This window comes from Eriocheir sinensis, chromosome 27 (genome assembly GCF_024679095.1).
Source record: "Eriocheir sinensis breed Jianghai 21 chromosome 27, ASM2467909v1, whole genome shotgun sequence".
Lineage (NCBI taxonomy): Eukaryota > Metazoa > Arthropoda > Malacostraca > Decapoda > Varunidae > Eriocheir > Eriocheir sinensis.
The window spans coordinates 16,328,414-16,352,299 of NC_066535.1; positions in this window are offsets into that span (position 1 = coordinate 16,328,414).

Genomic DNA, 23,886 nt, shown 5'->3' on the forward strand with positions numbered 1-23,886 from the left:
TACTTAATGATATGAATATGCTTTTTTGTTTGTGTACTTAATGATAGAATGTAGTAAGTGATGCAGATATTTTCATGTAGAGTCGAGATGCGTGTTTGATGGCCCTTGAGGAAGGGGGTTGATCAGTGCCCCGCCAAGGCTTAGAGCTTGGTGTAGGGAGCAGGAGGCCTGTACATATTGCCAGGGTCGCTGCAACAGACTCAGGTAATGTGTGGGCGGGGCGAGGCGCACACCGCACCGTCCACCGAGGCCACTTAGGCTCATCGACCAGTAATTGAGAGGGATGGCTCATTCAGGACAACTTACTTCATGGACGGTGATTTGGGGAATGATAAATTTAGCGTAAAAATAATCACTGTGGAAAGGACGGAGGTTCGGGCGCGTTACACTAAACAGAAGACGTTGCTTATCAGATGGTAGTTTAGTCGATGGCTACAAAAATCTATTAGCAACCATGCATCATCAGCATCAGTAGCTTCAAACACCATGTTTTTGGTAACAAAGGTGCGGCTGAGAACAATGCATGTCTTCATATTTTGCTGATTAACCAAACTCCAGACTTCGTTATCAAGGCTCCACTGGGTTCTCACTTAAGAGTATGTGAATTCCATCTTCCGTTAGGAAATTTGATGCATGATCATTGGCCAAAACTACTCGTAAATGTTGACGTGTATTTTCCCGTGTATAATGTGATGGTCATAGTAGGCCTTGCCTTTTAGTCTTTGCTTGAGAATTACATTTCTTGGGTGTAATAAATAGGTGAATATTCTATCTTTGATTGTGTTTGTGCGTGTTTGTGTTTGTTTGTTTGTTTGTGTGTGTGTGTGTGTGTGTGTGTGTGTGTGTGTGTGTGTGTGTGTGTAAAGCTTCCTCGAGGCAGGTGACGCAACAAGGTGTGCAGAATGCCGTCACGCGAGTCACTTGCAAGGTGTCTGCCGCGCCGCCCGCCAGGCCGCTGCCCGGCGTGGCGTCGTTAGGCCGTGGCCTGAGCGTGGACGGCCGACACAACCGTTACTTACTCCCTCAGAGGAAGATTCTTTAAAAGAAAGCTTATCATCGTCTGCTTGAAAAGTATAATGATAAAGATTCAGCAAATAGAGTATCGATATTTGTATTAATTTCACGACAGCATAATCGTTAGCCGACGACCCTCGTTCGTGCCTTGGGTGTGAAGGGGAGGAGGAGGAGGAGTGTCAGGCGGGGAGGGAAGCGGTTGTTAATTTTGATGACTGGCAGTTTCACAGAAGAGGAGATGAGGTCAGCGATTTGCTTGACGGGATCGCTCACTCCTTCGAGCCGCTGCCTGTTTTAGTGGCTGGTGGGTGCTACTTTGGTATGCGATCTACATAGCCATGTGATCTATAAGAGTCAAATTCTACTTTGGGATCGGATCTACATGGTCACGACGGTCACGGCCGCCCCAGCCGCCCCAGCCGCCTGCCGCCCCCGTGGCCCTCGCTGGGCAGCCCGTACAAGTAATGCATGTGTATTTATCCTTCCCCCTGTGTCACTGTGAACAGATCCGGCCACTAACATGGGCAAAGCTATACATCATAGGATTACCGCCAAATGAAGGAGAGAGAGAGAGAGAGAGAGAGAGAGAGAGAGAGAGAGAGAGAGAGAGAGAGAGAGAGAGAGAGAGAGAGAGAGAGAGAGAGATAGAGAAAGAGAGAGAGAGAGAGAGAGAGAGAGAGAGAGAGAGAGAGAGAGAGAGAGAGAGAGAGAGAGAGAGAGAGAGAGAGAGAGAGAGAGAGAGAGAAGCGTTAGTTTAGTTCCTAGATGTTTCATTCTCGAAAAAATTGTCTTTTAAAGAGTAAACCAGAAAAAAAAATACGAAGGCAGTCATGTCTTAAGTTAGTCGTGCAACAAAAAGGATTAAGTAAACAGATGTCATAAGCAGGGAGGAGAATCAGCTACCCACAAGAGGGAGTGTCAGTGCATTAGCGAAGACTTCATTCTCTGGGAGTCAGGAAGCAGCGGCAGCGTTACGTATACAATTTTCACCTGCGTCTAATCCTTACGTGTTTTGTGGGTTAAAGCTGTGATTATTTTTTTTGTTATGCACAGTTTGCACTACGTCTTTTGAAGGCTTAAGGGATTCTTGTTAGCTGATTTACAGTGTGCAGCCACGTTTCGTGAGGCACAATGAGTCTGCCAGGCTTTAAAGTTGCCCAACCGTGTCGTCACGAGGCAGCTGAACGCGATGCACGCAGGGCCTTGTGTCTCGCCAGGCAGGAAGCAGGAAGTAGTCAGCCATATCGATTAGCACCACCCCAAGGTGTTTTGGTAGCAATTATAGAAGTGTTTTTGTTAGTCATGAAATATTATGTCAAAAATATACGGCCAACGCTTGTGCCATGTTAGATACTGAAGCTATGATGCTACTGCACCGCCGTCCGTGAAGGAATATGAGGTGAGCCAAGGAGCAAATCATCATTACTTGCGAAAAAAATAGCTGAACGATATTAGCTTACATTGACAAACTAACCCACTTTCCTGCACCTGTCTGGTAGGGTGATGGAAGAACTCGAGGCCAATTTAACCCTCACACACACACACACACACACACACACACACACACACACACACACACACACACACACACACACACACACACACACACACACACACACACACACTCACACACAGTAATTTATTCTGAGGAATTGGTGGTCGGTTCAGGTTATGCTAGCGTAAGGGGATTTTTGTGGGACTCCATTGCTTCCTTTCTTGGTCCATACAACCTCCGCTCCTCCACTCGACCGAAGTCACAATCAGAGATACGATCGACGCATAGTAAGTGGCTGATCATCTGCCGCTCGTTGGCTGTCGAAAATAGTCAGTCATCTGCAGGACCTGTAACCAGGACCCTTTGTCCTCCACTTACGTATGCTGAGTGCGACCACCACCTCCTTGCTCGACTCATATATATATATATATATATATATATATATATATATATATATATATATATATATATATATATATATATATATATATATGTGTGTGTGTGTGTGTGTGTAGTGAGTGAGAGAGAATGTTCATCCGTTGTTTACTTTTTTGTTCCAAGTATTGTGTAACCTTTCCTATTGATTGGCGGGTGCTGTGCATTCATTGGTCCACATACGAGAGGAGGTGGGTGAACCCTTGCATAATGTACGGCAGGTATGGGGGGGGGGAGGGGGAGCTGCAGCTCAATGCTTATTAACGACCGTGTTCGATCGATGAAGGTTACGGCTGACTGCCGCGCCGCATCGGAAGTCCTGCAGCCTGAGTTATGAGGCGCGGCCCGGCTTGCTGCCCCGCTCTGACCAACACCCGTCCTCTCGTATGGCGCAAGCAGCGGCGTGCGTAATGAAAAAGTCCAACGTACTGGAGGGTGAGAGTGAACGCTGGGGCTAAGGGAAGCATTTATTGTGCAAATACACAAAAATAAATAAAAAAATAATAAATAAATAAATAATAAAATAACTGCATAATTATTGTGGGGTTGTTCTGGGGTAGATATATTCCTTGTCCGTTGTTGCCTATATTTCATGAGTGTCTTTTCGTTGAAATTTGCGCTCACATGGTGGAGGGCAGTCCAGAAGAGGGGCAGCCTTACTAAACGTGTCTTCTGGCAACTCGTGCGCGCGCGCCAAGTGGCTGAGGTACAGTTCATTGACACCTCTTCTGTAAACCTTCCTTAACTAATTTGTTTTGAGACTGCCAGTCACTCGTGTGAATGTCGGTGAACTGTACCCAGCGACGCACTGGCCAGGACACTCCCCGGCCGCCGCGTTCCCTCCACGCTTCGCTACAGATTCCAAAGATCAAAGAAAATAAAGGAAACGGAGATTTGTCATTTTTGTTGTCGACTTTTCTTCTCTTTCTATTCCTCAGCAAGGCCTCCTACGCCGCAACATTTGACAAGAATTCGGAGACCGTTTTGATCCCCGCCTTTGTGGACGGATCGAGTCAAGAAATAACGTCTCGGCGTAGCAATTCCGCGTAGTGGTATCTCATTGCCTCGAGCCTTGACTGGGGCTTTTTATTTTCTCGTCTCCCATCCAGACCCTTTCCCTAGGTCACCAGAATCATGATGTTTTATAACTCAGGGCGGGTCGGAATATCATGTATATTGTCCTCATAATTTCACCGCCGCGCCGCCGGGGCCGCGGAGGGGATGCATCAAATCTTATCAAAAACGCACAAAGCGGAATAGTGTTGGCCGCGCGACTGGTGATTGGTGGGACGATAACATCACAGTGAGGGGCCGACTAACTGTTCAGGATTATAGTGTCCGTGTCTCTTGATTATAATGCTGGCAGCAATGGCCAGTATCAAGGTATGGAGGGCCACACCGCTCCTCGCCGCCCCCAGCGTGCCCGCCCTCCCTGCGCCCCGCGGTACGACTGGCTTCCACCACATTGCCTTTGGGACCATCCGCCTTATCCACCTCGTTGCTTGGCATTGTCTGTCCTCTCATCACTGATTTCACGGCGAGAAAGTTCACTTCCCGACGTCATGTAACTCCGTGATGACTGCGAGGGCTGGGAGGCGTGCGGGGCTCCATTTAATTCCTCTATTCTATCACTCTCGGCCCTCGTGCAAGACCCGACGTTGTGTTATCCCCGCGGGCGAACGAAGGGGAAGAAAAGTATGATGTCACCTCGTCACCCGTCTGTGTGTTTTCAGTTTTCTTGTTCTTTTGATTTAGTCATCTTTGGGCTTCGTTCTGGTGTCGGTGAGGGCGGTGGTTAGAGGCCTTGTTTGGTGGGTGGGTGAGTGAAGGTCAGTGTCATTCACCCCCACTCCTGGGTGTGGTGTCATCGCTTTGATAACAAGGGAGCGTTTTTTGACCTATTACTGTAATTTCGGCTTGTGCTTGTGCTAAGTTTCTGCTTGTGAGGTAGACTGGAGGAGGATGAGAATGGTCGTGGTGGCGGTGGTGCAGTGTGTGTGTGTGTGTGTGTGTGTGTGTGTGTGTATTCGTTCATCACAAAAAGAACACACACACACACACACACACACACACACACACACACACACACACACACACACACACCGTAATCCCTTTGGCCACAATAATCACACTTTTTACCCTCCAAGCGGTTGTTTCTCAGAAGAGGTCAGGTACATGGCGATTTTTGTTGCCGCTGAATAGAACGTTGGCCGTGCATAGTAAAGCTGGGTGTCTGATTTCTGCATCTATAATTGATATAAAGTAGTTTTCTCCATTCCTCCTGTTAGTGGATCAGTTAGGTGGTCAGTCAGCCGTTCCAAATGCGCGAGGTAGCGTGAAGGAATCATCTGGTTGCAAGAGCCCAGCGGTGACCCCTCCAGAGCCCAGGCCCGGCCCTCCTCTGTGCGCCGCGGAGGGTTCTTGATCACTTTTAAAGCTCGTTCTAAATTTGTAGGTAGGGGAAGGGCTACTTGTTTTTTTTTGTGTGCGTGTTTTGAATCAGTTTGGTTTGGCTTAATGGAAAGATAATCAGTTTTTCCCAAGCCCATGTTTTTTTTTTTTTTTGTTTTTTTTTTTTGCGATATTTTGTTCCGATTTATAATTCTTTTAGGAGGAATATTTTACAGGGTCTTCGAAACGTTCCTGGTGACATCATACAGACATAGACATAATTATTTAAGATTAAGTTGACATCCGTGGCAGCGCACATAAAAAGGTGTTCATCTCTTTAGTCCAGTTTCACAGTTCCCCATGATGGGTTAGTAAGCTCCCAAACCAATACCAGAGCCTTCGAAATTTCCCTGTATAGTGTCTGGTGTTTATATTTAAGTTCACAAATTTGACGAAACTATACAGCAAAAGTCTTTAGTATTTAGTGTGGCATCGAAGACCTCACCATTTTGGATTGTATGGGATTCTATAGTTTGGTTCGGGCTGTTACGAAGACACTGTGTTGGACTGTGAAACCGGCTCTTTGTGACAGGACTCTCGTGTATGCTCCGATTTTCTGCTTCACGCCCCGCTGTGTGGCGTGATGTGTGACTTACACCAAAAGGATTCTTCGCTCCGCCAAGGCCGTACGGTCTGACCCACACATCGGGCCAGATCGACAGTCCAACACCGAGTCATTGTAAGCGCCCAAACCAAACTATATCTTCCTCAATGATCCGTTATTTCCACTCAAAACCAGGTACTGATAAAGAGATTTCCTGATGTGTGGTTTCCTAAAATTTTCTCCTTTCTATATCAAAGCCAAACAATGAATTTTCGTCGTATTTTGTGTTTGGTTGGGGAGCTCACAAACTTCCTGTATTGGACTGTAAAACTAGCCCATCATCCTGTTTATAGTTATGTAAAAATGAATGCTCCCATCGTTGTTCTGGTGATTTTTGTTACTGTTAAACAAGCTTTTTTTTCGGTGCATGCACGCGCCCTCATAGTTACATGATTGCTCCTGCTCGTGTCTGTCTCTCTCCCCTTGGCGCAGCTTCCAACACTCGTCTGTTGAATGTTAAGGGCAGCGCAGTAAATTCTAGGTCATCAAGGAGCAGTGTCCACTCACTTCCGTTTATTTCTCCATATTTTAACTCGTGACGTTGTATTATTTCAGTGATCCAACACCATCCATCAGTGTTCCCATTGCCAATACCTGCATCATTCCGAGCAGCTAGCCGACGAGTCTTCCGTGCACCCCACCCCCCTTGGCTCGCCTCCAAGACGCCCATTACATTCACACAATAAGTTCTGGAGGCTTAAAGTGTCACCTCACAATCCAAGCCGTGCCAAGTAAAAAGCATTAGAAATATACGAGGAAACTTTTACACCTGTCACAAGAACGCGGAGTGGGCTGGCGGGGGTAAGCAGAGTGACGGAACAGGTGTGGGGCGTCTTCCTGACACCCGGCCTTGAGCCAGATATTTATAGAGGTACCTCTGCCTGCTTGTCACATGCTGGCTGAGCAACGTCTCTTCCCTGGCACATCGTCTTGGCGGACACTCTGCCCGTGTGTCACGCCGGGTCAAGCTGGCCAGTCACGGCAGACCTGCAGACCCTCTGGCGACGTCACACGCCCCGCGCCCTTTGGAGCACGACCAAGAATTGACGCAGCTTTCGGCCAGGTATTTGGTGGGACCTGCGTGGGAATGTGTGAAACGCCCGGGCCAGGTGATGCAGTGGCGAGGGTGTGGTTGAGGACGGCCTTCGTACGGGGAAAATGAGAATAAAATAATGTTCATATTTTGTTTCAAGAGTGTGATTTATTTAAGGTCTTTCGTTTTTTCTTAGTAACGCGTAAAGTTCAGATCATTGGGACGTGGGGACAGGGCGGGTAGACCATTTTGCCAACAAACAGGAGTGGAAGTGAACTCTTTTCATACTTTATTGTTTATCTCTTCGCCCTCCTTTATCTCTTTGGCCCCTGCACACATGGAAAATAACCTGCATACATTTTTTTTTCGTTCTGAAAACACGAAAACCGAGGAGCTTTTTAATTTCCTCATCATACAATCTCGAAGACACGATTTTCATAAGTTCAGCTCCTGACATTGCCATGAGGACGTGTAAAGAAGGTGACCTATATTGCTCTATATTTTTAATGCTGCAAATAGGTATTTATTATACTTGGAGTTAGATGTATTTTTCTGTGTAAAGGAAGGTAAAATACTGTTAACGAATATTACGGTGTCGATTCCCCACGCCGTCTACATACTTCCGGGATCCACAGTGCAGCATTTCGTGGCTGCTGAACCCGCTGGAGCACCATTACAGGTTTTTAAGACGTCCAGTTGTAGTGGTACTCTGTGAGGGGGAACAGTGGCGTCACCCTCGGCTCTCTCCGCCTTAGTGTGGTGAAGAGGGTAAGGAGTTGCCTGGCCGAGGCCATGAGCTGTGACGATACAGGGGACTGAGGGGCTAATCTTCTCGACTTCCCCTCCTCGAGATTAAACTATTTCCTCAATACACATCGAAGGGTGTAAGGGATCGGTTTCCCAAGCAAGCCACACTTTCTCCGTTATACTTTAGCTTAGCCTCAAAATAGTTCGTGTAACAAGTTTTCATTTTTGCAGCTTAATCGCTTCCCAACCCTCGCGCTACTGGCGCCGAAAGATGAGCAGGAAATATATAATATTTCTCCCAAAAGTTTTATTTTTAATCCGTAAGCTTCTCGCCTCCACCTGAAGGTGAAGACGAGGAAAAGGAAGAGGAGAAGGAGGAGGAGGAGGAGGAGGAGAAGGAGAAGGAGAAGGAACAAAGAAACACAAAGGAAGAACAAACAACAGCAGACCTGATGGTCCTTACGAGGCTGTTTGTGACAAGCTACACTAACTATCTAATCAAAGGTGGAAGATGAAGGACAGTAAATGTGAAGACTCCTCCCCACCCCCTCCATCCCTCCAGCCAAAGCTGGCAGGAAAGGAAAAAAAAACATGCAGCATGGAAAAACTGCATGGGAATTATGTAGGAAAGAGGAAAGAACTACCATTACTGCTACCACTAACCGGGCGATAAAAACGAACAAGGACACCAGTATTCGAAAGAACTTAACGTTATTACGACAATGAGTAATGTCTTAGTTGCTGGTTGGATTCAAAATACTTGTCTAATCTATTCTTGAAGGCCGTAACTGTTATACTATCAACGACATCACAGGGTAGAAAATTCCAAACATTAACGACTCGATTGAAGAAGAAGTGTTTGGCTTCGTGCGACGAGAATCTTTTACCACTTATCTTGAAATTGTTATTTCTTCTTGTTCTATTTGATCGATCAATTGTAAAGTAATCTTCCGCATTAATATCACTGAATCCTTTAAACATTTCAAACACTTCTTTTAGATCGCCTCGCATTCTTCGTTTTGATAAGCTGGTCTTTGACCACGAGAGGGCCGACTTTTTTTTCTACTCTTTCTTTCGTGGCTCTGCTCGACCAAATGTTTACTCTCGCATCCAGTTGTTGGACTCGGTCTCGCTTTTATATTTGCAAGGGAATGGTCTAGTTAGCGGGCAGTCCCTCGGCCCTCCCGCCACATCCTGTACCTGGGAGATTGGTCGGGCAGCCTTAAACGACTTTGTATAAACGTAAATGTTGTTTTGAAGAATCTCGTTAGAGCACAACTTTCAGTAATTCGTTTATTGTGTTCTGGAAAGCAGTGCACACACTTAGTTACGTTTCCATACTGAGTTTTCATTTTTGTTTAGTTGTTCTTGAATAATTCTAGACTTTTACTGACCTAAACACCTGAATACGCTATGGTTGAAAATATCTTTTGCAGACAGATCGAGGAAACCTTTTTCTCTTTTTCCTCTTTGCCACTCAATGCTATCAGTGATCGCTGTAGTCATTAGAGAAGAAAACATTTGTGTTCAGTAAGTCTGATCAGCGTCAGTGTTTGCATCATCCCATTTTCGAAATGTCTGTGCCTATCGAGCTAGTTAGATGAAACACCGTTTAGAACTACTCTCGAGGAGGAGGAGGAAGAGGAGGAGGTGGGGGAGGGGTAGAAAAAGAAGAATAAGGAGAAACAAAAGGAGAAGAAGAAGAAAATGAAGAAGGAAGAGGAAGAAAAGGAGGAGGAACATGTTAAGAAGGAAGAACAGGCAACATAAAGGTTTTTATTCTGTAGCACGATTACCTGACTGTGCACGTTGTGTGTGAATAAACGACAGTACTGTTGTGTAGGGTTAAAAAAATGTCTTTCTTCATTCGTTAAGTATTTCCTTCAGCATTTGCCATGCATTAATATATTTTTTGATCGCAAAATGCATGACCTCTAGAGCAAGTCAACTTTAGAGTGCCACTTTTGAAACTACCGAATAATCTCAACAAGATCTTTCAAGGAAACTTGACCCGCTACTAAATTAGCTCAGGTATCCAGAGTAGTGTTATCTCCTCTCATGCAAGTATTGATTACAGTGGCACCATGAAAGTCCATAAATCGCGTCCCCAGACCAGGCTCCGTGGGAGTGGGTGTGCGAGGCGGCAGTGGCGGGACACCGGCGCTGCGGCCTTGCCTGCCTCGCCTCGCCTCGCCTGGCCACACACTCGCCATGCCACGTAGCACACGTTAGGGCTCTCCCTCCTTATGATGCAGCAGGTTCGCGAGTGGTGCTGATGAGTGTGAGTACAAATTTTCAACGTCGTAAATATTTTAATCGCCGAGCTTGATCGAGAACCAAGCTCGGGGAAGAGGGAGTCAGGTTATTTAGGTCCTGGCTAGAGTTTAGTTTACCGTCTATGGCAGTCCACCTTAACGTTAGCAACTTCCCCTCGGCCGCTGATGTCGCTTCCTTCCTTCCTTCCTCCCGTCCCGTCTTACGTCCTTCCTTCTCTCCTTTCTTTCCGGCTTCCTTTCTTCCATCTCTTCTTACTTTCCTTCCTTCCTAGTCTCTCCTCCCTTCATACTTTCCTTCCTTCCTCCTCAGCTCTCTTTCTTCCCTTCTTTCCTTAGTTCCATTCTTTCCCGTTTCATCCGTCCTTCCTGCTTTCCATTCATTCTACTTGACTTCCTTCCCTCACATTTTACCTTCTTACAATCCTTCCTTCCTTCCTTCCTTCGTTCCTTCTAGCTTCGTACCTTGCCGTTCGTGGTGATAAATAGCTGTGTTAGTTGTGGCCGTGGGGACTGGATGTGATAGTAATGAGGGTGGTTGTACTGTTAGTCGAGGTGGGTTGTAGAAGTGACATTTTTCAGTGGTGTTTTATTGTTGATGCTGATGATGTTAGTAGGGATGTCACTGGTGGTGTTAGTGGATGTGATTGAGATTTCCTTGGTGGTGGTGGTGGCCCGGGTGGTGATCGTGGGTACTGGTGTGGTGACGGCGGTGGTGACTCGAACCTGGTCACAACCTGGGCTGACCACTCACAATCTGATTAAAGGTTTCCAGTTCCCTCCCACCAGCAGCCGCCCTCCTCCTCATCCTCCATGCTCACGCCCCGCTAGCACCGCCTCTACCACCCACTCATTCCCTCAAACTTTCCTCTAACTTATGGGTCATGAAGCTCTCCCGGGTAGCGGCTGGTGCGGGTTCACTGCACGGCTGGCAGCGTGGCGGAGCTGGCCGGCGGGTGTGAGAGGGAGGGTGGCAGGGTGTGTGTGGCTGGATGCACGGAAGAGGAGGAGAAGAAGAAGAAAAGAAGAAGAAGAAGAAAGGAGAAAGAAAAGAAGTGAGGAATGGAGAGGGGAGGCGGAGGGTTAGAAGGATATTCTTATGTTTGTGCTGCGAGTGATTTTGCATGTAGATTGATTTTGAATGTAAACTGCAGGCGGGCGTGTAGAGGGTGAATAAGATGGTTTACGAGAAGGGGAGGCCAGGATAGCTGAGATGGTGACCGTGGGTGAGGGGGAGGGAGGGAGGGAGGGTGCGAGGGAAGGCTAAGTGGGTGCAGGAGGAGGTGGTGGAGCGGCGAGCAGCGGTGGGGCGGCGGAGGGCGGGCGAGAGGCGCGTCATGTGTAATGCATGACGATCTGCCAAGGTGTGGAGAGCTGGGTAGCGGGAGGGAGACCTGCACCACAATTACGCCGACCGGACAGGTGAACCGTGTGTGTGTGTGTGTGTGTGTGTGTGTGTGTGTGTGTGTGTGTGTGTAAAAAGGGTTTATTGGCAGCACTTCCATGGCTCTCATCACGTCTTTCTGGATATACAAAATAAAGCGTGTCTTCTAATTCCCTGAACTGCAGCCGGGAGCAGAAGTGGAAGGAAAGGAGTGGATGACAAAAGCGGGTGAGAGGGGTTGTAGCTAATCCGTGGTCCTGAATGGTGCTCACGCTCGCAGCCGATGCAGTTCGTGCCTAGAGGGCTGAGTGGCTTCTGCTTTTGTGGCGTCTGGGCGGCCTGTGACCCACCATGTCCCCGGCTGGTCACAATTCTCCCCTCGATCTCGGTCCTTGGGGGAGAACGACTTGGTTTCTGGAGGCTCGATATGCGCCGTGGGGGCCGTCCTGTCTGGCAGCGGCACGTTCATGCCAGCCTTCATGTGTGTGTGTGTGTGTGTGTGTGTGTGTAGAAGGAGGGTCGAATTGAACCCAAGGGACAGGCACAGACATTTCGCAAATGGGATGATGAAAACGCTGACGCTAATCAGACTTACTGAACACAAATGTTTTCTTCTCTGATGACTGCAACGATCACTGATAGCATTGAGTGGCTAAGAGGAAAAAGAGAAAAAGGTTTCCTCGATTTGTCTGCAAAAGATATTTTCAAAAATAGCGTATTCAAGTCTTTAGGTCAGTAAAAGTCTAGAATTATTCTAGAACAACTAAACAAAGTGTGTGCACTGCTTTCCAGAACACAATAAACGAATTACTGAAAGTTGTGCTCTAACGAGATTCTATGAAACAACATTTACGTTTATACAAACAAAGTCGTTTAAGGCTGCCCGACCAATCTCCCAGGTACAGGATGTGGCGGGAGGGCCGAGGGACTGCCCGCTAACTAAACCATTCCCTTGCAAATATTAAAGCGAGACCGAGTCCAACAACTGGATGCGAGAGTAAACATTTGGTCGAGCAGAGCCACGAAAGAAAGAGTAGAAAAAAAGGTCGGCCCTCTCGTGGTCAAAGACCAGTTGGAGAGGCGTCTTGTTGTCTAGCCACTGAGGAATATTAAGGGCAACGGTCCTGTATCTTCATATGATATACATTGAAAAGGTTATTCCATGTCATGTATTCATCACAGCTACCCAAACCAGCGATGATACAGTTTTCACCTAAGGCCCGTAGTGTGGGCGGTGACTGTCGAGTGCCGAGACGCTGTGGAGAGGAATCAGGACAAAAGCGACAGTCTCATTCATCGAGTAGCGCTAGAGGGGAAGACAGTGTGGCTGAATCCCCGTCTGCTGCCCGCGGGAAGGAGCCCAACATTCATCACACACCAACGGGAGCAGCAGGAGTTATTAGACACACACGCTGGGCGGCGCCGCACTGTCGGCCGCGCCACACCGGCCGTCGCGCTGGAGTGTTGAAGACGAAATCCCACAAAACACTAGACTGGAAATTGCTATAGGTTATTGGTTTCAGTCAATATACATTATAAAGTAATCGTCGTCGTTGTTGATACCAGTCACTTTAAGCAAGATGGTACTGTTTTCAGTCCGCTGCAAGAACCAAAGAAACAACATTTCTAGCGTAATTTACCTATTTAAAATGAAGAAATTAGCTTTTTTTCAATGTCTGACCTGACGCTATGACTGGCAACGGGGTGAAATAAGAAGCGTTGTCACCTAAGAGTTTATTTAGCCTCGGTAATTGTTCTATTTAGAGAGAGAGAGAGAGAGAGAGAGAGAGAGAGAGAGAGAGAGAGAGAGAGAGAGAGAGAGAGAGATTACACAAACCCACCAAATTTTAAACTCGGCCCATCGTCTCCCGCGCTGCACCAACTTCGTTCTCATGCGAAGTTGTGTGTCAGCGTGACTCATGATAAACAAGAAAATAATATATATCTTGCCGCCATGAAATCTGTGATGAGCTTAAATACCTGTGTAAATAAGCCTAACGTAAAGCCCCGAGAGTACGCGTGACGGCGGGAAGGGAGGGAAACGAGGGCGTCCGGTCTCGAGACAATGCGATTTCGACTGAAATAAAGATGAGGCGACAAGAACAGAGGAGACTTATAATTTTTTGCGAAGAGACAGTCAGGACGTGAAGAAAATACAACTTAAAATGGAACCTCTGGAGAACTCATGAAACATTCCTTAATCCGAAATACCGATGACTGAAAAAATAATAAAAGGAACTTCATCACAGTACAAATAAGAATCTGCTGAGGGCACAAAGCTCTCACGGAAACGTTCCACACCGTCACCTGGATGTCCTTCCAACTAGCAAGCTAAGTGGAGGCGGATATGGAGGGTAAATAATGTGAAGGAACAGTTTACTTCTGAACAACCAAGAGAACCTGAGAGAGAGGAGCATCGAGTGTAAAGTATGGTCCGCCAGATGGAAAGGAGGAGCCCACGAAGGATGAAAAGTGGATCATCGAACTGGGAGAACAAGGAGTCAGTGAGTTCGAGTGACAAGGAGGAGCGTCGAGTTCATGAGATGTAAAGATGGTGATGATGGAAATGAGAGGCAGGGATAAGGGTAATGGTGAGGATGGTGGTGGTGGTGACGGTAGGTGATGATGGTGAGGAGACGCTTTATTGTTTATTGTGATTGATAAGTGATGAGATAGATGACGTGCATACTCATAGGTATAGTGATATGCACCATCTTCGACCATGTTGGAACGGAGGTGGTGGTAACTATATAGTGTGAGGGAGGACTGAGGGAAGGGGAGAGAGGAGAGCGGTGGTTGGGAGTGGTGGTGTTGCGAGGTTCGTGGTGGTGGTAAGGAGGGAGCAGTGGTGGTAGAAGGAATGGCGGTAGTGATGATGAGCTTTGGTGGTGTTGGAGGTCGACAGGGAAGGGGAGAATAGTGGAGATTTTGGAGGTGGTGGTGAGGAATGGATGGTGATGTTGGAGAGGGAATGGTGGTAGTGGTGATGAACTCTGATGGTGTTGGAGGTGGATGGAGATTTGGATGTGATGGTGAGGAATGGTGTCTCGGCAGGGATGGTGATGGTGGTGATGCCGTTGCTTGTAAGGGATGGTGGAGAGTGAAGGGGAAGATGGTGAAGATTTGGAGGTGCTGGTGCTGGCCACGTGTGTGCGGGGCGCGTGGGGCAGTGTGGCGTGGCGGGGATGCGTCATGCTCTGTGCCATGGGAAATGTCATACTGCGTCTCTCCTTTCATGCTGCCATATTCTGCCCGCCTCGCCGGCCCTACACGTGTTGCTGCTCGGCTCGGCACAAGAAACCTTACCAATGTCAGCCTTGCGAGAGAACCTGTTTGCTTTTTGTTTATTAATGTTCTCGTGTTCCCCGTTTTTATCCCTTCGCCCACGTAACCCTGCACGCCTTCCTGTTTTAAGACGTCGTATTTTTTGCTATGTATTGTTTAATTTATTAAATGTTAATTGTATACGTGTGATGCACCAACATATAATATTTTGAAACGAGTTGTGTAATTATTTGTGGATGTTTTTTTTAGCATTAGATGGACGGAATATGGACACAGTTTCTTCTTCCTACCGGTCCAGGTAAACATGATGGACTTGAGATTGCCAGCCATTGTGTCGCTGTCATAGACGCGTATATACGAGTAAGTTGAAATGATTTGAAAATGCCTTTTTAACGATGATAATGGTTGTCTGATGAAGGCAGTAGCTGGCGGGATGCCTTCATGTATATCGTCACCTTCCCTGCACAAGATGATTCATGGCGGTGCTAAGTGTTGAAAATTTGCTGTTGTTATTAATTTGCACCAAAAAATTAATTATCTCTGGGCAGAAATATATGAAGCAAACCTACAACACGAGGAAATAAGTACTCGTAGTGTGATTCATCATGATGTGAGACAATAATTTCTACAAGGCTTTCTGCGTTGACAAGGGGAATATATATATTTTTATCTGTGAATACCCCGTTACGTTATGCATTAGGTCACCTCTCAATTAGCTGCACCCATCAATAAAACCAAAACTTACGCATCGTCACTTCCATCATTTTATTAATAAATGTGTTCACGCTTGGCGAGGCATGCAGGTGACGCACGTGTCTCGCTAACCTTTGTCTCAGCTCTCAGCGTTGACCAGCCCGGCGAGGCCAGAGATGTTGGAGAGAGATGGGGTGCAACTCATGCGATGTTCAGAAGACTGAAGAAGTAATACATGGGTTCATATTTATGGGTTCGGGGAGACAACTGACAAGAATGAGCACCGTGGATGATGACTGACTTGTGGAAAATTGTAATCCTTGGAACTGGTCCGTATCAGAATGAATCGCCACTAATAACCAGGTCATGCTCGCCGAGTCCGCCGACAAGTGAGTCTGCGTGCCTGCCTCGCCGGCGCTGATGGCCGCACAGGCCATGCAATCCTTTATTCGGACACGTTGCCTCACCCACCACGATGACGGATGCCGGGAATCCTACATTTAGGAAGTATCTAATTGCTTCCCAAAACGAGCCATGCAGCAAACCGCTAACTTTTATTACTGTGACCTAAAAGAAGCATTTCCCTCAGACCCATTTTGAAGTCTCATTCCAGGAGTAAGAGCTGTGTCGCGTCCCTTCATCTGGTATTTAACTCCATGATTTAGAAGTATATATAGTGGTACATTGAGTCTCAACGCAGCAGCGCTCCGACGCGACTCCGTACCAAGAACCCTGGACTTGGAGCAATCTTTCCACACACATTATTTAGTGTTAAAGTTGTTGGGAGTCAGTTGTCTTGCCCTCAGTCTTAAGCGACTAAACGCGGGGAAAAACTCGTTGTAAGGGAAGGCTTAAATGGAAGGGCTGCCTCATGGATAGGTCATTTTTGTACGTTCTACTTGGCTCTTAAGAACTGCATAGTCACCCGTTGCTGCGCTGCCGTTCACGTTCCCACCCTTTGCCTTGCCTCGCCTCCTCCCAGCGCGGCGTCATGGTTTACTCGCCCTCACGAACTTTCCTTACTCTATTTACTCGCATCCGCCGCCCGCGCTCCGGTCTGTGTTTGTCGATTCATCAGGGCGTTTGTTTTCTGCGTCTTGTTATGAAGTGTGTGATTGGATTGATTTTTATTTGATTCTCGGAGGGGAGGATATTTTGAGGAGAAATAATGTTGTTTTGCTCTTTTTTTTCCCCTATGAGGGCGCTTGATGTGGTCTGCCTCGCGTAAAGATGTCGAAAGGTTACTCAAGTTACCCGGGTTTGCACTACTGTGTGATGTTGAGTGAGCGAGATAAAAAAGGGGGTAAGAGAGGAGTTTCTGCCCAGCTTGTTGTAGGATGGATGCAAAGAGCTTGCCTGAGGGTCGAGGCTTCCAGCATTGTACTGTCCCTGGAACTGACCTGGACCAGCAAGGAAGGGAGAGCTGGCTTATTCTGGGGGGGTGAGAGTTTGTGTGTGTGTGTGTGTGTGTGTGTGTGTGTGTGTGTGTGTGTGTGTGTGTGTGTGTGTGTGGAGGTCGGCGTTTTGTTGTGGTGATTTTTATTGTGTCTTATTGCTCATTGTTTGTCATATTACTTACTTTCTCTCTCAAAATCGAACACACACACACACACACACACACACACACACACTCACATAAAGAGGTTGAGTTCTACCGAGCCCTCGTCCACTTGTTATAGCGATGGGCTGTTCTCCTTGGCGGTGCTCATTAACTTTATAGCCGTGTTGTTTTGTGGCGGTTTCGTGTGTCTTGTGTAGTGATGGTGGTGGTGGTATTAGGGGCGTATATTGTTAGTAGCAGTAGTGGTGGTGTTCTTTTTTATCTTTTACCATCAGCAGAGTGTGGCAGCTATGGTGGTGGTGGTGGTGGTGGTGGGTGCGTGCCAGGAGTGTATAGTTATTGTGGCTTTGAAATTCTTGATGGCATTGGTGAAGTATAGGATGAATGGTGTGCTTGATGATGATGATGATGATGATGATAAAAGGGTTGCTGATGACAATGATGGTGATGGTGATGAACCTGATATGGCTATGAGGGTACGGGTGAATGTTACAGGGATTGTCGTGTATGGATATAGTAAAGGCGGAGGCGGTGTCTGGAAGGGTGATGGAGGAAGTGATGAAGGAGTGGGTAACGTCCCTTCCTAGGCCATTCCCTTTAGGTCCCTTCCAGCAATATCAGTTTATCAGACGCCGTTTCCTACAAGCCTTCAATGAGCGAATTTTAATGGGTTATATTGGTTACATCGAACGTCTGAATTTTTACCGTTAGTAATAGTATCAGAGAAATAAACTAAGAAAAAGTAATTTGAGGTGAAGTACGTGGTTTTCAGCATGGGTAAAGGGCATTTTAAGGTCCGTGGCCTCACTAGTGCTAGTTTTAAAAGTACCGACGTCGAGAGAGCTACAGCTTAATGAGATATAGAAAGGTTGAGGCACGGGGCCTTGCATTGGAGCACTGGGGAGACAAGGAAACACAGGAAAAACGAGCATAACAGGAATGACAAGGAAAGACCGAGAGAGGCTCAGGGCGGTGGGTCCTGTCAGCATTAGTGTCACAAAAGGATCACAAGATGCACAACGCATAAGAATCACAAAAAGTATCAGAGGCCACAGCGGGGTACAGAACGTAAGAACCACAGTAGCTCTGAAGGTTTGCATGCACAAATATTACATTTTGGGGGTACAGGGACTTCAGGACACATAGGACAAAGGAGCAAAGAGCGCAGGGACCTCAGGACACATGACACAGAGGAGCACATGACACAAAGACTATAAAACACATGGCGCAGAAGAACATAAGGCAGAAGTATACACTACATGACACCTGAAGCTCGGGTCGTTGGGCACAAGGGTTAGAGAGGGCAGACGGGCAAGCAGGGGCACAAGGCACGGCTTTGGGCGTTCTTGGCGTATCAATCAGCTATGCCTCACCAGATGCGTCACCACCTCGACCAGTTTGCGTCATCGAGGGGCCATGTTAGACGCAGCTCCCACGGCGTCAAAGCACCTGCGTAAACACAGCGACTCAAGTAGGGAAGGTCCAGCAGCCTCCCTCAGCCCAACCCCGCCCCGCCCCACTCCACGCCCTCGCCTGGCCGGGTCTATTTCAATAACTTATTGAGTCATTAAACTATTTTGGGGAAGCTTGGGATCCTCGTCATTACGTAAGCACATGGATTGGGAGCCTTGGGTCGGGTGATGCCATGAACTTGCCTTGATTGAGGTTGTGTGTGTGTGTGTGTGTGTGTGTGTGTGTGTGTGTGTGTGTGTGTGTGTGTAAGAGCGAGGTCTGCATCTGCCTTTCGACTATCTTTGTTCCTTTTTTACTATAATAAGTATGTACGTGTTTGTACCTGTAAGTACACACACACACACCCGCACACACACACACACACACACACACACACACACACACACACACACACACACACACACACACACACACACACACACACACACACACACACACACACACACACACACACACACACACACACACACACACACACTTTTGGACTTGTTTATTATCAAGGTAGGTTGCCCGCCTCTCCCCGCGCCTGGTGTCAGAGTGTACGACATGACCTGCTGTGTATCTCGGCGAAAGAAATTTTTGCGAGCCGTGTTGGCGTGACCTAGTTGAGGGAGTGGAATGTGCGAGGTCACAGTGTGGAGTCTTGCGGAATCCCGGTGTTGGGTCACTGGCCGGAGGTAACACTGGCTCTAAGGTGCACACGCGCATGCACGAGGACCCCCCCCCCACACACACACACTATATATATATCTATATCTATATCTCTATCTCTCTCTCTCTCTCTCTCTCTCTCTCTCTCTCTCTCTCTCTCTCTCTCTCTCTCTCTCTCTCTCTCTCTCTCTCTCTCTCTCTCTCTCTCTCTCTCTCTCTCTCTCTCTCTCTCTCTCTCTCTCTCTGTGTGTGTGTGTGTGTGTGTGTGTGTGTGTGTGTGTGTGTGTGGTCTCGTGCAGGCGGTTTGGCGCTTGTCACACTCACACACACACACACACACACACACACACACACACACACACACACACACACACAACGAACTGCCTTTCAAACCTCTTAATAAGTTTCTTCCACTATTATGTCGACCAAATGTTATGAGGAAGAATTACTCAAGGTCTCGGAGACACATGAGCTCCGTTCTCAGATGTGGTGGTGATGGTGGTGGTGGTGGTTGCCGTCTTGTTGAACACCACTCTCAGCTCCATACCTTGAAGAGTCTCGGGAGCCCAGGGAGGCAGGAAGAGGCTGGCAATCTTGCTTTTCATCTGCCGCGCAAGATATAACCTCTTTTAACAGACCTCTTTGTGGACATACAACCGTCACCGATACTTTCTGTGTCTCTCTGGTCACGCGCGCGCGCGCGCGCGCCACAGAGTACTGTAGCAGATGGCAATTATTGTTGCCGTGTAAGAGGTTTATAAAAGCCCGTGTTTCAACTCTGTGTGTGTGTGTTTGTGTGTGTTGTGTGTGTGTGTGTGTGTGTGTGTGTGTGTGTGTATAAAGTCAGATAATAGGTTGACTGGTTGATTGATTGGCAGATAGATAGATAGATATTTTAACAAACTTTAAAAATTCTGTGTTGTAGTTACCTTTGGAAACCTCAGTAAGGTGAGTTTAAGGTGCTAAAAGCACCTTTTGTTATTTGATACGAGCTGTCAGTTTGAGCGCTGTAATCTTTCGTCGCTGTTTACAATTAGCGTCCAAGGGCATGCGTGCTCAGGGCGGCGGCGGGCGGCTCCGTGTCCAGTCTTAAGTAGGGTGCGGAGGGCGGCCCGGGAGTCCTCGTGAGGGATAATGTATTTCTCTTGGTTACTCGTAGATTTTTTATTTTTTTATTTTTTTTGTAAAAGTATTTTACAGTACATCTTTGAAAGAGAGGAACGTCATCAAGATAAGAGATAAATGAGAGCCCTTGTAATAATCGTGGGTTTTTAGGGGGATGATTTCCTATTAGCTTGTTTCGATGAATGTTTATGAGTGGGAGACATGTTTCGAGGCCAAACTGTGTTGTGGCTCGAGGTGGATGGCCTGTTGATGGGAGGCGGAGCAGCGTGGAGTGACTGGTCTTATCATATACATCAGTAGGGTAAAGGTGTGGCTTGGGTGTACACTTTCTCTGAGCCTCACGCAGGAGCCACCCTCGTCCGGCCGCCACACCTGCCGAGGGCCGGACCATTGCATTCCCTGCACGTCGAGCACACCGCCCCGTCAGCCGCATGCCCGTCCGCCGCCAACAGGCGAGACTCTCATCACCAAACGCGTCCCTCACCACCGGCACCGCCACAGCCTTAGCCTCCTGTGTAGCCCTTCTGCGTTTACTACTACACTGCTTATGCTACTATTGCTGCTGCTGTTGAAGCTGATGCGGCTGTTCCTACTGTCGCTGCTACAGTTGCTGTTGTTATTGTTGTTGTTGCTGCTGCTGCTGCTTCTGTTATTTGCAGTTCTGTTGTTGCTTCTACGAACTGCAACTTTTCCTTAATTACATTATTGCCCATTCTATCTTTTTATTATCAACGCTGCTGCTCCATCACCACAACCACTGCCATGACTACCACCACCTCCTCCCCCTCCTCTAGTCCATCTTGCCCCACTCCTTAGAGATATGTCCTCGGAATGGAAAACCTTTGTATCACTGTTGTGGTGCCGCCACGGAATGCAGGCACTGCTTCCGTGGCCGAACAGTCACTGTTAAAAAAAGACTGTATCCACATCGTGAGGCGACTGGTTATGGAGGGGAGGGCGAGGCGGCGTCCGGCGCTAAGTAATGGGGACACGCATGTACTGCAAATGACAGTAATAAGGCTGCAGAAAAAGATAGATAAGAAAAGTCGTTTAGCTACGTAGTGTTTGAGTGTTATTTTTGGTGTGTATTGCAGGCTTGTCATCTTGCTGTAGCTGGTAATGAATGGCTTGTGCCGCGCCGCTAGTGGCCTGTGATGTTTGTAGCGCACGCCTCCTCCTCCTCCTTCTCCTCCTTTTTTTTCGATGAAAGCAGATCAGTAGATTTCATATATCTGGATTTTCAAAAGGCATTTGATAAGGTCCCCCACCAACGATTGCTCAGCAAACTATTGGCGCACGGTATCTCGGGTAACATTCACAATTGGACTGGCTCTCTGAGCGGAAACAGAGAGTAGTTCTAAACGGTGTTACATCTAACTTTAAAGGATTCAGTGATATTAATGCGAACGATTACTTTACAATTGATTGATCAAATAGAACAAGAATACATCACAATTTGAAGATAAGTGGTAAAAGATTCTCGTCGCACGAAGCCAAACACTTTTTCTTCAATCGAGTTGTTAATGTTTGAAACTCTATCCTGTGATGTCGTTGATAGTACAACAGTTACGGCGTTCAAAAATAGATTAGACAAGTATTTTGAATCCAACCAGCAACTAAGATATTACTCATTGTCGTAATAACGTTAAGTTCTTTCGAATACTGGTGTCCTTGTCCGCTTTTATCGCCCGGTTAGTGGTAGCAGTAATGGGAGTTCTTTCCTCTTTCCTACATAATTTCCATGCAGTTTTTCCATGCTGCATGGTTCTTTTTCCTTTCCTGCCAGCTTTGGCTGGAGGGATGGGGGGTGGGGAGGAGCCTTCGCCTTTGCTGTCCTTCATCTTCCACCTTTGATTAGATTGTTAGTGTAGCTTGTCACAAACAGCCTCGCAAGGACCATCAGGTCTGCTGTTATTTGTTCTTCATTTGTGTCCTTTGTGTCCTTTGTCCTCCTCCTCCTCCTCCTCCTCCTGATTTTCGTATAAGAAGTGAGGTGGTTGTTATTATGGCACAGATAACTATCTACTTTTATTACATTTCCTGTTTCCATCACACCTACAATAACTACTAATGCTTCTAGTGCTGCCATTTATATTACTGCTACTATGGCTACTACTTCTGCTGGTGCAACGACAATGAATACTGCTACTATTACTATGTTTGCAAAAACACAGTCGTCGTTACAACACCTCAGGGGCAAGGAATCAGGCTTGAAGACTTCTGAAGAAATGACGGACACAGCGGCGGGGAGGAAGGCAGCTGCCGGGGTGAAAGGAAGACGGGTGTTTGGGTAATGGCTGTGGCGTGGCGGTGTTTAGGGGGTCGGGGTGGTGGTAGTGTAAGCGTTAATGAAAACACAGTGTCCAATTATTCCAAATTTTTATCGTCCCATCAACAAAAATCCACTTTACGTTGCTGGCTCGTCTATGGAATCCCCAATGAGAACAGAAATGAGTTGTCCGCCGCGCCGCCTCCCTCCACACCTCGGCCGCAAATAAACGTTCCTCTTCTCGTAGATCGAATTCTTTTGGGCCGAGAAGACGACGTTCCTTGCATACGGAGGTTGTTGTTCAGGGGAAGACGCGGCTTTCTGCGAATGAACGAGGCGAGCGAGACTCCACAATTGCCTGTTTCATCACAAGGAGAGGCAGCGAGGAGCATTGCTTACGTATCGAGGCATTATGCAAATCAGGTACAAGGTCTTTGGATGCATATATTACTTCTGACTTCCTGGAAATGACACTCTTTGGGTATTGGGTGCCCATGGCTGCCCGTAAAATAAACTATAAACTCAAGTGTATTTAATCTTCTTCCAACTAGGGAAAACAATTAGTGTGGCCGAGTGTGACGAGGCGAAGAAATGTTGTGAGTGGGGAACCGTTCTTAATTGGCTTGTTACAGCGATCATGGTAACAGGTTGTGACTAGGTACTGTAGTAATGTGTGAAGTGTTTCTCTCTCTCTCTCTCTCTCTCTCTCTCTCTCTCTCTCTCTCTCTCTCTCTCTCTCTCTCTCTCTCTCTCTCTCTCTCTCTCTCTCTCTCTCTCTCTCTCTCTCTCTCTCTCTCTCTCTCTCTCTCTCTCTCTCTCTCTCTCACACACACACACACACACACACACACACACACACACACACACACACACACACACACACACACACACACATCAGGAATTTCCGTTCAGGTCTGAACAAGGAAAGGTGGAGAAGGAGGTGGTAGAGATATTGGAAGTGGAGGTCGAAGAGGAGGAGGAGGAGGAGGAGGAGGAGGAGGCCAGGAGTGGAAGGCTGAGGGCAAACATATCCGAGGGTGGGCCTCTCATGTAGTTTCCTCTGAGGTATGAGATAAGACGCAGTAAAAAGCAGGTCGGCCGAGTCTTGGTCTTTATGGACATCAGTGCCACGGTTAGAGGAGGGGCGAGGGGCGTGGGGTAACTTTTCAGGGTAAATGAGGGCGGGGAGTCGGAGGGGCATTGCTCGGGAAAGAGGAAGGGAGTTAATGAAAAATAATTGAAGGCAGCGTTACGGTCATGCGGAGGTGGAGGGAGATGTGGAGGAGGGGCCGAGGCTTGATGTATGCCTTGTAATAAATGAGTCTGGGAAAACGTGCTTGTGCTGCCTTTAATTGAGAATGCTTGCCCAGAGTACAAGGAGATAAGCCCCCCT